This window comes from Rutidosis leptorrhynchoides, chromosome 3 (assembly GCF_046630445.1).
Source record: "Rutidosis leptorrhynchoides isolate AG116_Rl617_1_P2 chromosome 3, CSIRO_AGI_Rlap_v1, whole genome shotgun sequence".
Lineage (NCBI taxonomy): Eukaryota > Viridiplantae > Streptophyta > Magnoliopsida > Asterales > Asteraceae > Rutidosis > Rutidosis leptorrhynchoides.
Genome location: NC_092335.1, coordinates 126,827,312 through 126,842,470, shown reverse-complemented (window position 1 = coordinate 126,842,470; position 15,159 = coordinate 126,827,312). Strand labels below are relative to the sequence as shown.

The window sequence follows — 15,159 nt, the reverse complement described above, 5'->3', positions numbered from 1 at the left end:
GCTAAAATGATGATGTCATAAATAACACTATTCCAAGCTTAAAAATAAATCAAAATTAAAAAGAAAAATTTTAAGTATCCTTACTGATGTCATAATACAAAATTTTCTTTTCTTAATTTAACTAATTAAGAATTTATTAAATATTTCTGTATCTTGCACGCCTCTTGCTTCTTCCAAAAATCGCCTGTTTACTTCATCGCTTATCCCTCTGCCAGACGAATCAATTCAAACTCAACCAGATGATTTCTTCCAGGTACAAGGATGCATCGCTGCTCTTCTTCTCCCTCTTCTCGATCTTAATCATCTCCCATCTGTTAGTTTCTTATTCTAGGGTTTGATGATTTCGTGAGATGAGCAAAGAACGATCAGAATAGGAGCTTGATTCCTTTATTTGGATTGTTGAGGTATATATTATATCTATCATTTGTATCAATAGATCTGTTGTGATTCAATTTTGTTCTAAAAGTGTTAATCATAAATATGTAATTGGGTGTTTGTCACTAAAATTTCAAAATCTCATCTTTATCGTTTCTGTATTTACAGATGCATAGAACAGGTCATCTGAAAACTAAACTTAGGGTTTCTTCGACTGAACTTGTGGTTTGCTTGGTTTAATTGATCTATTCAGTTGAAGATGAATTTTTCATTATGTTTAGTTTATATACTAATACTAACTTCTTTGTCTTCGATTTATTGTTGGACCATTAATTACTCTCTATTTTAGTTTTGTTGACTCTTATTTCTTCATATTCATTTGTGATTGTTTTACTGCAAGAAGATTACAGATAGGATGTATCTAGGATGTATCTGGCATGTTGAATTTTCCTTTCGATCGATTCTTTTAGGTCCTATAGGTAGTAAGATGGATTTTTCAATATGAGGTTAGATTTCGTTTTTAGCTTCTTTTTAGATTGTAAACAAAAAATAACTTTGCGTCTCTTATAAAAAATTTATGTTTGAGTAATTCTTTTTCTTTTCCGCTTTTAGATTTATGCAGGTTTGGACTGATCTTCTTTAACCATCATCTCCATTTTATTAAAAAAAAAAAAGATAGATTTTCGATTTATACAAGGACCCTTGGCAAGAAACAGATTAAATTGGACAGATTTACGGCAAGACCCAGATATTCATGGCAAGACCCATAAATTTCAACGATAGGGTTCCTGGTTTCAAGTTCACAAGCAGGTCTAAAAGGTCTCCATCAGGTATGTATGACTTACTTTAATGTCGTTAGATGTATAACGCTTTCAAAATTTAGCTAAACAAAACAACTAGCCCAAATTGTGTGCTTTTGTACATATATAAAAACTGTTCAGATGTGTGTGTTTCTGTGTGCTTTTAGACATGGTGCATATTGCTTAGGAATTTTCCAAGTAGTCTTGAAAAAATTTAATCATGCTAATAAACTCTACTATTTTTTAAACCATGGAGATGAAGGGCAAGGGGATATGTTAAAAAGACTGAAGTTGGTTCTTTAAAGCATGGAGATGAAGATAAGAACACATTATCCCAGTCTGTGAATTCAATTTATTCTTCAACTTTTTGTAAAAAAAATAGACTAGCATGCTACTTTTAATTTAGTTTTGAATATATAAATCTTGACCCATGTTAGTTTTTTTTCTAATTATTTTTGTAGCCATGTGAGTTTTTATATTTTTGGCATTCCTATATTGCGTGCGCTGTTCTCTGTTAGTGTTTCATTTGACCTACTTATTTATTCTTCAGGTGATATATCTACGAGACACATCCCCCACTTCCGATTCATTTTTGCAAAGGTATAACCTCTTAATCATTTGTTTAGTTTTATGGTCGTATTAAATTACTAATAATCTGTATCATTTTGTTAGTATTGACCCTTTAGTATTGTGCTTTTTTCAATATACAAGATCATATTACATAGTGATAATATTTTGTGTTCAAATGTACATTATGCATGTTATTCCTACTGTTATTGGTATGGTTATTGCATACCAATATTTAGCTCGATTATTGTTAATGCGTGCTTGACCTTTATTCATATGTATTATATTGTGTGACAAGGCCCATATATATGGTGTCCATGTCAACTTTTTATAAGAGTTAGTTTGTGCAGTTTTTAATGTAACATTTTCATGTATTGAACGTCTTTATATCGTCATTATGGATGCTTGTCAAATTCACAAGTACTGTTACAGAAGAGATAAAAGTGACGCCAACCTTCTTCCATTCAGGTAAATATCTTCCCGAGTTCATGTGATTGAGATCAAAGTTCATTATTTGCTATAGATAATATAAATGCATGACAACAATTATAAGCTTATGTGTGAGTTCTGTTTTTTGTGGATCATTGTCTTTATTTGATACTGCTATCACGACTTCATATATTTGTCAATAGTGTTTTGGTTATGGTAACAAAATGGTCTTTGAGGTTTGAACATAGGTTAAAAGAAGGGGTCGTTTGGTAATTTGAACCCAATTGTCACCTCTAATGTCATGATTTTTTTTTTAGTCAAAGGTTTGATTCGTTGTAGGAGTAAAGGTAAATATTTCATGGAAAGAACATAAATTAATCAGTAATACGTAAGAAGTATGATTCTTTCTTACTCTTATACTTTTATGTTGTATGACTTCTTTTTATAAGGAATTAACTGGTGTAATGTTATAAGCCATTACTACTCATATTCACACGCTAATATGGTGTATATTAGTATTAGTATTGTCTTTTGTGGTTTAATGTTGCCTTTTGTATTTTCTTGAATGTTTTATATAGTATTTTTTTTCCTTAAGGAGTCTTGAGTTTGTAGCATCAATTTTCATATCACTAACAAGTGCAGTTTCCAAAGCATATAGCTTAGAGAAGACAAGTGGTGAATACTCTACCGGCCTTCAAGGCTTTTAGTGAAGCTGAGAACCATATAGAATTTGCAATCAAAATTGACCTATGCAATGAAAGTGACCCAAATGGGCTGGTGAACTTATAAGTTGGGTCAAGTCTATGTACTTATCATGGAGTGTTTTATAAAGATCGAGCTAATGAAATGGGCCATTATCTAACTGTATATAATTATGAAAGAAGCAATATAATGTTATCCAGGTTTGAAATTTCTTGGCGCTAATACTACATTTTTATAAAGTTTAATGATAATACTATGTTTATATAATTATTATTTAATCAATCTTCTTTTCATGTTTATTTGTAAAAGTAATGACAAGTTTCTTAATAGGAATTCGTGGTTCCACGGGTCATTAAACTAAATGACTAGCATTTACAATCAATTAATATCTAAAATATATCATTAAATGGTTTCGTTTAAACAAACCCGTGATTTCACGGGTCATTTCACTAGTAGTATATTATATATGAAAACTTTTGTGTAAAAAGACTTACTTTTATTTATTGAAAATTATCAATAAAACTGGCATGATGATCCTGAAGAGGAAGGGATTATGTAAGAATGAGAAGTGGGTTGGAAGAAAAATCAGATTAAAGAAGAATAATGTATATACGTATTGTAAAAATCAATATATTATCCTCACTATGAAATTAATACTCTTTAATTTGTTTGATTCCATAGGAATTTTTTGATTCCATAGGGATAACTAACTTTAGATTTATGTTACTCCCTCCGTCCCAGATTAATTGTCCCCAGACAAAAAACACACAGTTTTAGGAAATCCCACTAACTTTATTTCTCTACCAATGAAATATCTTCTCTCTCCAGATCCACCAATGAAATATCTCCTTTTCTTTCTATTTATGGAAGTAGACAATTAATTTGGGACATCCCAAAATGGAATACTGGACAATAATTTAGGGACGGAGGGAGTATCTTTTTAGCATAACTTTAGATTCATGTTATCTTTTTTAGCAAAAATAATGCGAATTCTATAACAAAGTTCATCGAAAGACGAAAAAGATGAACCAAAAATCAAACAGTTTACCAAAAGTTGAAGATAGGATTGATAGCCCAACAATATACTCAACAATATGTCCTACAATATAATCTAAGAGTATCTTTTTTTTCTAAAATCAATTGATAGTAGAGAAAGTTCTCCTTAAACTTATATGCATACATTTGTTTTGTCACATGACTGATGTAAGACTTTGATTTTCACCCTTACAAACCTCCCCTGAAACCTAAGTTCATCCCTTAAGTCTCTCCTCGAACGATAACTGGTTCACTCATTGTCCACGAGACCGAGGGGTGCGCCACGTTGTTGCGTGCGCTAAGGAGTGCGTCCACTGCGTTGCCCACCACAATCGTGCTATAGACTGACTCTGATACCACTGATAGGATCGTATAGACCAACAACATGTCCTACAATATAAGTTCAATAGTATCTCTTTTCTCTAAAACCAATTGGTAGTAGAGGAGTTTCCCTTAAACTTATATGCATACATTTGTTTTGTCTCATTTCCGACGTGAACTTTGGTTTGCACCCTTATAAACCTTCCCTCAAACCTAAGTCCCTCCCTTAGGCCTCCCCTCGAACGATAGTTGGGTCCACTCATCGTTCTACGGGACCGAGGGGTGCGCCATGTTGTTGCGTACGCTCGGGGGTGTGCCCCCACAGCGCTGACCATCACATCCGGGCTATAGCATGCCTCTAATACAAATTATAGGATCGATAGACCAACAATATGTCCTACAATATAAGCCCCAAGAGTCTCTCTCTTTTCTCTACAACTAATTGGTAGTTGGGGGAGTTCCCCTTAGATTTATATGCATACATTTGTTTTGTTGCATGAACGATGGTGCGACTTTGATTTGCACTTTACAGTTAAGACTCGGAGAAATTTGCTTTGGCTTCAAGTTAAGATATCAATTGAAAATATTAACTTCGAGCAATTTGCTTTGGGTCAACTTTAATGCTTATAGTTGAGGATCAATGTTCAAGTATGCATGTGTATTAACCTCAACCTTTTAACGTTGTCTACCATAGCTTTTAGAAATATGTTTATGAAATTATTTTATGCATAAGACAAAATTATATGGGGATCCTTGTTGTATGTTCAAAATTTCAACCAGAGTTCAAAAGATTTTTTTCAACATGAGGGGTCATTGTGATATGCAATTGTTTCATGGGAAGTCTAATTCGCTAACTGGCATTAAACAAATCTGTTAAATTTATCATGTGCCAAAACATGAGGGTAAAATGGTCATTTAATCAATTTTTTTATTCCGTGCCTATCGCCATTAACCCATATTCCATACGTAACCAAAAAAAAATTAAGGGTGAAAGCTATAAATATGCTATATACTTTCACTTTTGTTCCAATGTAGGTTATATACCCAATAAAATACTAGTGTAGGCTATATACTTTCAAAAAATGTGCAAATATGAACACATTGAACTTGTTAACCGGATAAAACAAAAATGAGCGAACAAAAGGGAAAATATATAGCCTACATCGGAACAAATCATTTTTGTATATAACCTACATCGGAACACAAATAAAAGTATATAACCTATTTGTAGCCATATATAATTAAAAAAATGTTAAAAAATTGATGTTACCGGTTCAGCTGATAACCGGTCACCAATAGCCTACATTAAATCATTTTTTGAAAGTATGTGACTTACTCGGGTAATTTATTGGATATATAACATACATTGAAACAAAAGTAAAAGTATTTAACATATTTATAGCTTTAACCCAAAAAATTAACAACTTCATCTCATCTAACCCATTTTCCATATCTAACCCCCTAACCCCAAATATTAAGAGTTTCACCTTCTATATCTAACAAAAAAAAATATTAGCTTCATCTTCCAAATCTAACCCAAAAATTAAGACGGATATACACTTCCTAATTCCTCCGTCCGAATTTGCAACATCTGGTGGATTCGATTTATAGAAGTTTTGTTAGTGGCTAGCATTGATCATGCATATTTTGACCATAGGGTTAATATGCCTGCTCAATGCGTAAAGTGAGGTTTAAGGATCTTAGAACAAGGCTCTCCGGTCCGGCTACCGTGAATAACCCTGGCCGACATGATGATGTCGGCGGGGTGGCAAAGTGATTAAGTCCACCTTTGATAACGATCGTCGATCAGAAGGCCCCAAGTAAGGTCGTAGGTGCTAGTTAACGAGAAACTAACCTGTTGACCTTGAGAAGATGCTAGATGATGCTGGTTACGTAAGACGTGTAGTAGATGATGGTTACGTAACGTGATTGTGGTTAGAATGATAGTTAGGGTTTGTATATATAGGCAAACCCTAATTCTAGAACCATCCGAGATAATGGTAATCCTTTTCATAACAAACTCCCCTGAATCACGGATATAATTATGGAAAAGATATTTACTTGGTAACCAAGTAACCGCTGTACCGGGGACAAAGGCATTCGACACGAATCTGCATACCGCATGCCGCATACAAGTGCACACATATGCATGCTAGCGAGTGCCCGCATACATACTCATTGCGCATGCGGGTTGCGGTATCATTATGTCCCCCAGTTTGATGTTATATGACGCAAGACATATGATATCAAACTATTAAGCGAAAAAGAAAAAACAAGAAAACGGCTAGCATTTAATTTTCCGCGTGCGTTTCGATGTCATTAAATGTCTGTCACTGTCGCAGAAGCCCATTCGGCTGACAAGACGTAAAGTGGCAGTTGGCAGGCGCGTGCCAAGCCACGCGCTCCTATTGAACCATATCATCCTGACATCTACTCACGTGCAGAAAATGCTACCCGTTGATTGCATAACACGTGTACAGCCACGATGAGACCGTTTCATCACATGGCCTCCAATCCACACTATAAATAGACCTCATTCACACACATTTCCACTTTTCTGCACCAAGCTTCCCTGATACGCTGCCAATTTCAATTCCGATCAAAACTTGAATATTCCGGCCAACTGCTAATGGTTAGTTATTCTCCGATCACTTTATAGAAAATGTAACGACCCGGCAAAATCGTCATTGACGGCGCCGTTAACTTAGGTCCCGTTGCGTGGTCGTAGTCCCTATATGAGACTCGTTTGACCAAAATTATGTCGCATTCATTTGGAAGGTACAAGACTTGCAAGTTTAGTTTACAAAACCGTTCGACAACAAGTCTAAGTTTACAAAAGTCATAAAGTATAAATGAAATAACTTGCGACATAATATAAGTTGAAAAACACAGTTGCTATAAATAGCGTAAGTATGTAAACAAAAGTTTGAATCCAAAAGTGCTATCCCTAGCGTATGTATGTTTGTATGCTCGACTCCAAGCAAATGATCAGAGTGTATGCATGTATGCTTGACCCCAAGCAAGTATGAGTGTACGCGGAAGCATGTATCAAATAGCCAAGTATGAACCTGAGAAACATATAGAAAACTGTCAACGAAAAACGTTGGTGAAATCATAGATGTATTTGTAAACGTTATATTTTGAACCACAAGATTTAGTATTTCCATAAATTGATCATCCAAAAGTTGCATTCCAAAAGTTGGTTCGCGAGCACCCAATTATCAAGACTTAACGTTTCCTTCCATAGAACCCCATCACAATAGTGTTAGAACATACACTGTTTCCCGAAAATATATTTCATCCGTAGACGGTAGCGAACCGTCCGTAATGAGGGTTTGTCAAACCCGTATGGCCACACAATATAAGTTCTCGCTTACACCCTGCAAGTGTAACTAATGATAATCGAATTGAGGATTTTTGTTCTAACTCGCTGTGGAATGTTTGTTTTCCTTGTACTTGTGTTCAAAGTATAAAAGTAAGTAGTACAAAATGTAACAAAGTATATGTTTCTCAGCCCACAATTTAAAAGTATAAAAAGTTGTTGAAAAGGTGGGACTATGATCTCACCTCGAGTGCACGAGTATAAATGTACTTCACAAAGTAAACGTGTGCATGAATGTTGCTTAGCCTTGACCTAAACAAGTAAGTTGTATCAATTAACCGGTTACGACACAAGGTCGGGTGAAATGTGTTCAATTAGTCCTATGGCTCGTTACGACTCGATTAAATATAGCATGTGAATCACGTTGTCAAGTTTCATACAAGAAACAAGTATAAAAGCATGTTAGAATGATTGTATAAAAGTTTGGTTAAGTTTGACTAAAAGTCAAACTTGGTCAAAGTCAACGAAAAAGTCAACGCATTCGGGTTCGGTCCCGAACTATTTTTCTGAGGTTTTTATTCATATATAAGCATATTAGAACAAGTTTCATGTGAATCGGAGGTCGGTAGCTAGTCAAACATTTCGCGTGAAATGTGACAAAGTGAGCAGAATCTGGCCAGGCGATTCTGCGCGCCGCGCGGGGATGTGGCGCGCCGCGCCACTACCTGGGCAGAGAATTCTGGTCAGTTTTTCAAAGTATGCACGAACCAAACATCAAACATTCACCATTTATGATCCGCAAACAACCAAAATATGTATCTTATATCCTCGGAAAGGTATTTTGACGAGCAATACAACTAACCACATATCATCAAACAAAAACATCATTTACAATAACCGAAAACTCGTCAATTGATCAAGAAAGGTTTATTTTCAAAGTTTCAAGTTCGTAAAACGTATTTTATGATTCGGGAACTTTTAACATACAAATGATATGCCGTTTTGAAGGTAATAACGCATACATTGCAACTAGACGCATATTCCAAGTTTCAATAAACATTTACTACGTCAAAATCACTAGCCACGTTATCGTTTCAAAATCAATTTCGACACAAATGAGACTTATGATTCATTAATCAAACGCTAGCATACATCACACCATTTCGAAGCTATTTACGCATACAATTTAACTAGTTAACTAGCATACATTCAAACAAGTGTCTCAACTAGCATTCAACCGCATCAAGTTCCTACCAAAACGATAATCGATTCACCAAAAACACATTTCATGTTATTGAGCTAGTTTTTCATCATCCAACATATCAAAACGAAGCTAAGGAAGTAACTAACACTTTTAACACATACACTTTATCTTATAACATCATTTGAGCAACCAAAACTCAAGATTAAGCTAGACCCATTTGGGTGTTCATGTCATATTTTCAAAACACGAAGAACGAGCATCCAAATTACATACACGACATCCCTACGAGCCATAGACACTAACTAACACAATTTCAAGTCAAAAACACGAATTTATAGAAATCTAGAGTTTTAGAAATGTTACCCAAACTTGATGAAATTGGTACCAAATCGAAGAGGATGAAGAGAGGATCACGAATATGTAATTTGTTTTGATGTTTGCTTCTCCAATCGGATTTAGATGATGAATTAGTGAAGTTGGGAGAAATGGAGTTCTTGAGCTAGAGAGAAAAAGGAGGTGAAGATGGATGGAAATGAATGGATGAGAATGGTGGGTTGACTAGTTGACCTAGTCAACTAGTTTGCCCACTTGACAACTTTGGTCCCTCAAGTTTCAAAGCGGGTGCGGGAATTAACCAAACGAAATATTTTAAAAACGCTCGAGTAGACGAGTGGTGTTATAATTAAATAACGAGAATATTATAAACGTTAGTCAACGAAAATTGGGAATTTAAATAGCGAAAGATATTATTTAAAAAAAAAGACGGTGTTAAAAATAAATTTAACGGAAAAACGCGGGATGTTACATTATCCACACCTCAAAAGAAATTTCGTCCCGAAATTTAGTTGGAAGTAGTAGTTGTTGAATCTTACTCGAGATCTTGCGTTGTAAATTCTACGAATAAGTGAAGGTACGTCCTTGAGTATTTCCACGAATTTTGACGGTCGGGATCATATGTTGTTTTAAGGTTTGGCTTCCATGATTCATGGTTTCAACCGGTCCTCCTAGGAAGTGAGGTTTATCGTCGATAGTGAGTTCATCAAAGGAGATAACAAGTTCTCGTTTCGCAAAACACGTCTTTGAGTTGATACATCGAATGTAGGATAAACGGAGACTCAAAATGAGTCGGAAAATCTAAACGGCTAGCGACGGGTCCAAAACACCCCAAGAATTTAAAGGATCAAAATATCGCGGATTTAGCTTCCTACGTTTTCCCGAAACGGATTGCACCTTTCCAAGGTGCGACTCTTAACGTGACGCGGTTTCTCACGTGGAATTTGAAATGTTTACGTCTAACATCGGCGTAGCTCATGGTGATTACGAGTCGCGTAGGGTTTTACCTGAATATGAATAAATTTTCTCGGTTGCTCATGAATAAATCCTCTCGGCCCCGGTGAATTGATCATCGTTTACTTGGTTTCGACAAAAAGGAGGATGATGTTTCCGGTCACATGTGGTTTCAAAAGGTGTGACGTTAAAACTCGAATGAAAATCATTGTAGTACGAGGATTAAGCTAAAGGAAAATACTTTTCTCAAGTAAATTTGAAGTTGGTAATACAAACTTGTATTATGGTTTCCAAGGTTTAAATCGCATGTTTGTTCGGTCCGTCGGGTTGTGGATGGTACGCGGTACTCATGTCTAAACGCGGTCCCGAGGCTTTTTGTAAGGTACTCCAAAATCTAGAAGTGAAACGAGGATCTCGATCCGAAACGGGGTACATTTCCCTAAGGCATATTGAACAAGTTTGCTAGGAATTGAAAACGTTAGCTAGGACAAGTTTCTCAAGAAAATTCGCGTCGCGGAAGATTTATCGGTTTCCAAAAACGTTCGTCGGGGCAAGTTCTCCTCGGTTTCTGAAAGAAAAACGTTCGTCGGAACTATTCACCCTCAAGGTGAATACTAGTATAACGTGGAGAGTCTCTCTCCATTGGGAATTTAGAATAAGGACCTCCTGAACCGGAAGTACGAGTGTGGTGAGAGAGAAGTTTCCGCCTCAGTGCGAGCATAACGAGTAAATTGTAATTAGTCAATAAGACTGCGCGAGGACGAGCTAGTATACCCGTGTGACATACGGTTGAAATCGAATGGAATCGGCAATTCATTCGGAAGCATAAATATAATTTGACAATAATTGAAGGTGTGTCCCCGGTATGGTTGTTATAAATATTCTCGGAGTTTTCGGATGTCCAAACCTGAAAAGATGAAGTCATGTACATGGCACATGGTGGTGTTTAGGTTGATCGAGTCTAACCACCATCACGCGTCACTAGAACTTTGGTATGTCTTACCGTAATATAACTACGTTGATCGAGTGTAGTTATATTATGCTAACTCATACCTCCATTCCCACATCACTCCATAGATTCAAGTTCGTGTCATCGCGAAAATCTAAGATAAACAAAACGTAACGACGTCTCAAACGTGACTCGTATTAAATCGAAAGAATTGGTGCAACTCTGAAGATGCGTTCCCCGAGGGAAGTGTATAGTTGGTTGTTCACGTCAATGTGGTTCGAGTCAGACAATATTGTATTTAGGTATGAAAAGAGTAACGAGTCATGATAACAAGTAATACGCAACCGTAGCGATAAATGGTGATGACGATACTCATCTAGAGTAGTGACAGTGACTTTACAACATTCATGGATAGTAAGATGAGACGGGGGAAATAACAACCAAGGAGTCAGAGTTCCCGAACGAGTGTGACTAATGAAGTCGTCGTCATCCATACGTGTATGAATCATGAATTTACGTGTGTTACCAAAAAGTGGCGGAATACGAGTTCGTATGATGAAGGTTGGGTACCATTAAAAAGTTTGCCTAAGAATGATTCAAGTATAATGCACAAGTAGTCAAGTAAGTGCTATCTATAGCAAATGTATGTCAGAATGCAAATGCTAACTATCCGGTTGTAGTCTAGACTCACTAATGCGTCCTAACGACTCTGTTAGACACACTAATGCACGTCCTAGTTCCCTACAACCAACGCTCTGATACCACTTGTAACGACCCGGCAAAATCGTCATTGACGGCGCCGTTAACTTAGGTCCCGTTGCGTGGTCGTAGTCCCTATATGAGACTCGTTTGACCAAAATTATGTCGCATTCATTTGGAAGGTACAAGACTTGCAAGTTTAGTTTACAAAACCGTTCGACAACAAGTCTAAGTTTACAAAAGTCATAAAGTATAAATGAAATAACTTGCGACATAATATAAGTTGAAAAACACAGTTGCTATAAATAGCGTAAGTATGTAAACAAAAGTTTGAATCCAAAAGTGCTATCCCTAGCGTATGTATGTTTGTATGCTCGACTCCAAGCAAATGATCAGAGTGTATGCATGTATGCTTGACCCCAAGCAAGTATGAGTGTACGCGGAAGCATGTATCAAATAGCCAAGTATGAACCTGAGAAACATATAGAAAACTGTCAACGAAAAACGTTGGTGAAATCATAGATGTATTTGTAAACGTTATATTTTGAACCACAAGATTTAGTATTTCCATAAATTGATCATCCAAAAGTTGCATTCCAAAAGTTGGTTCGCGAGCACCCAATTATCAAGACTTAACGTTTCCTTCCATAGAACCCCATCACAATAGTGTTAGAACATACACTGTTTCCCGAAAATATATTTCATCCGTAGACGGTAGCGAACCGTCCGTAATGAGGGTTTGTCAAACCCGTATGGCCACACAATATAAGTTCTCGCTTACACCCTGCAAGTGTAACTAATGATAATCGAATTGAGGATTTTTGTTCTAACTCGCTGTGGAATGTTTGTTTTCCTTGTACTTGTGTTCAAAGTATAAAAGTAAGTAGTACAAAATGTAACAAAGTATATGTTTCTCAGCCCACAATTTAAAAGTATAAAAAGTTGTTGAAAAGGTGGGACTATGATCTCACCTCGAGTGCACGAGTATAAATGTACTTCACAAAGTAAACGTGTGCATGAATGTTGCTTAGCCTTGACCTAAACAAGTAAGTTGTATCAATTAACCGGTTACGACACAAGGTCGGGTGAAATGTGTTCAATTAGTCCTATGGCTCGTTACGACTCGATTAAATATAGCATGTGAATCACGTTGTCAAGTTTCATACAAGAAACAAGTATAAAAGCATGTTAGAATGATTGTATAAAAGTTTGGTTAAGTTTGACTAAAAGTCAAACTTGGTCAAAGTCAACGAAAAAGTCAACGCATTCGGGTTCGGTCCCGAACTATTTTTCTGAGGTTTTTATTCATATATAAGCATATTAGAACAAGTTTCATGTGAATCGGAGGTCGGTAGCTAGTCAAACATTTCGTGTGAAATGTGACAAAGTGAGCAGAATCTGGCCAGGCGATTCTGCGCGCCGCGCGGGGATGTGGCGCGCCGCGCCACTACCTGGGCAGAGAATTCTGGTCAGTTTTTCAAAGTATGCACGAACCAAACATCAAACATTCACCATTTATGATCCGCAAACAACCAAAATATGTATCTTATATCCTCGGAAAGGTATTTTGACGAGCAATACAACTAACCACATATCATCAAACAAAAACATCATTTACAATAACCGAAAACTCGTCAATTGATCAAGAAAGGTTTATTTTCAAAGTTTCAAGTTCGTAAAACGTATTTTATGATTCGGGAACTTTTAACATACAAATGATATGCCGTTTTGAAGGTAATAACGCATACATTGCAACTAGACGCATATTCCAAGTTTCAATAAACATTTACTACGTCAAAATCACTAGCCACGTTATCGTTTCAAAATCAATTTCGACACAAATGAGACTTATGATTCACTAATCAAACGCTAGCATACATCACACCATTTCGAAGCTATTTACGCATACAATTTAACTAGTTAACTAGCATACATTCAAACAAGTGTCTCAACTAGCATTCAACCGCATCAAGTTCCTACCAAAACGATAATCGATTCACCAAAAACACATTTCATGTTATTGAGCTAGTTTTTCATCATCCAACATATCAAAACGAAGCTAAGGAAGTAACTAACACTTTTAACACATACACTTTATCTTATAACATCATTTGAGCAACCAAAACTCAAGATTAAGCTAGACCCATTTGGGTGTTCATGTCATATTTTCAAAACACGAAGAACGAGCATACAAATTACATACACGACATCCCTACGAGCCATAGACACTAACTAACACAATTTCAAGTCAAAAACACGAATTTATAGAAATCTAGAGTTTTAGAAATGTTACCCAAACTTGATGAAATTGGTACCAAATCGAAGAGGATGAAGAGAGGATCACGAATATGTAATTTGTTTTGATGTTTGCTTCTCCAATCGGATTTAGATGATGAATTAGTGAAGTTGGGAGAAATGGAGTTCTTGAGCTAGAGAGAAAAAGGAGGTGAAGATGGATGGAAATGAATGGATGAGAATGGTGGGTTGACTAGTTGAAGAGAGGATGAAGAGAGGATCACGAATATGTAATTTGTTTTGATGTTTGCTTCTCCAATCGGATTTAGATGATGAATTAGTGAAGTTGGGAGAAATGGAGTTCTTGAGCTAGAGAGAAAAAGGAGGTGAAGATGGATGGAAATGAATGGATGAGAATGGTGGGTTGACTAGTTGACCTAGTCAACTAGTTTGCCCACTTGACAACTTTGGTCCCTCAAGTTTCAAAGCGGGTGCGGGAATTAACCAAACGAAATATTTTAAAAATGCTCGAGTAGACGAGTGGTGTTATAATTAAATAACGAGAATATTATAAACGTTAGTCAACGGAAATTGGGAATTTAAATAGCGAAAGATATTATTTAAAAAAAAAAGACGGTGTTAAAAATAAATTTAACGGAAAAACGCGGGATGTTACAGAAAATGACTAAGGCTAACGAAACATATGTAGATAGTGTAGTGTCTATTATAGAACAGAAGCACATCGATTCATTAGTGAAACAATACCCACCGCTAGCACAGTGATGATAGAGCTAAGGGGTATAAAATACTATTAAATTTTACAAGGAAATACTATTAAATACGATACAATGTTAAACAAGATATTTATTTATTTATTGAATGGGTATACTTAAACCTTGCTACAACACTTATAGGCAGTGTACCTAATCGTACAGTAGTGTAGTTTTTAGTAAGTCCGGTTCGTTCCACAGGGAATCTTTTAATCAAAGCTTAACGCTATATTAGTTTAATTTATAAAAATACGAATATATATAAGTAATATTATTATTTTAAAGGGGGGTTTTTTTACCGTTTAATGACCGGTTTGTCGATTTTAAAACTTTAGTCGCAGTTAAAATCAAATGTAAAATATTAAATAAATAAAAGACTTAATTTAAAGCGTAAAGTAAATAACGATAATGAAATTGCGATAAATAAAAGTGCGATAAAATAAACTTGCGATAATTAAAAAGTA

The 15,159-nt window shown here is 35.8% G+C and overlaps 1 long non-coding RNA gene across 1 annotated transcript; it reads left to right on the top strand.

Moving 5' to 3' along the window:
* The first annotated feature begins 201 nt into the window (after nucleotides 1-201).
* On the top strand, nucleotides 202-1,197 carry LOC139896785 (uncharacterized). Its single transcript, XR_011776342.1, has 3 exons — nucleotides 202-404; nucleotides 779-881; nucleotides 988-1,197. It is a non-coding gene; the product is annotated as an uncharacterized lncRNA (long non-coding RNA).
* The last annotated feature ends 13,962 nt before the right edge of the window (nucleotides 1,198-15,159 follow it).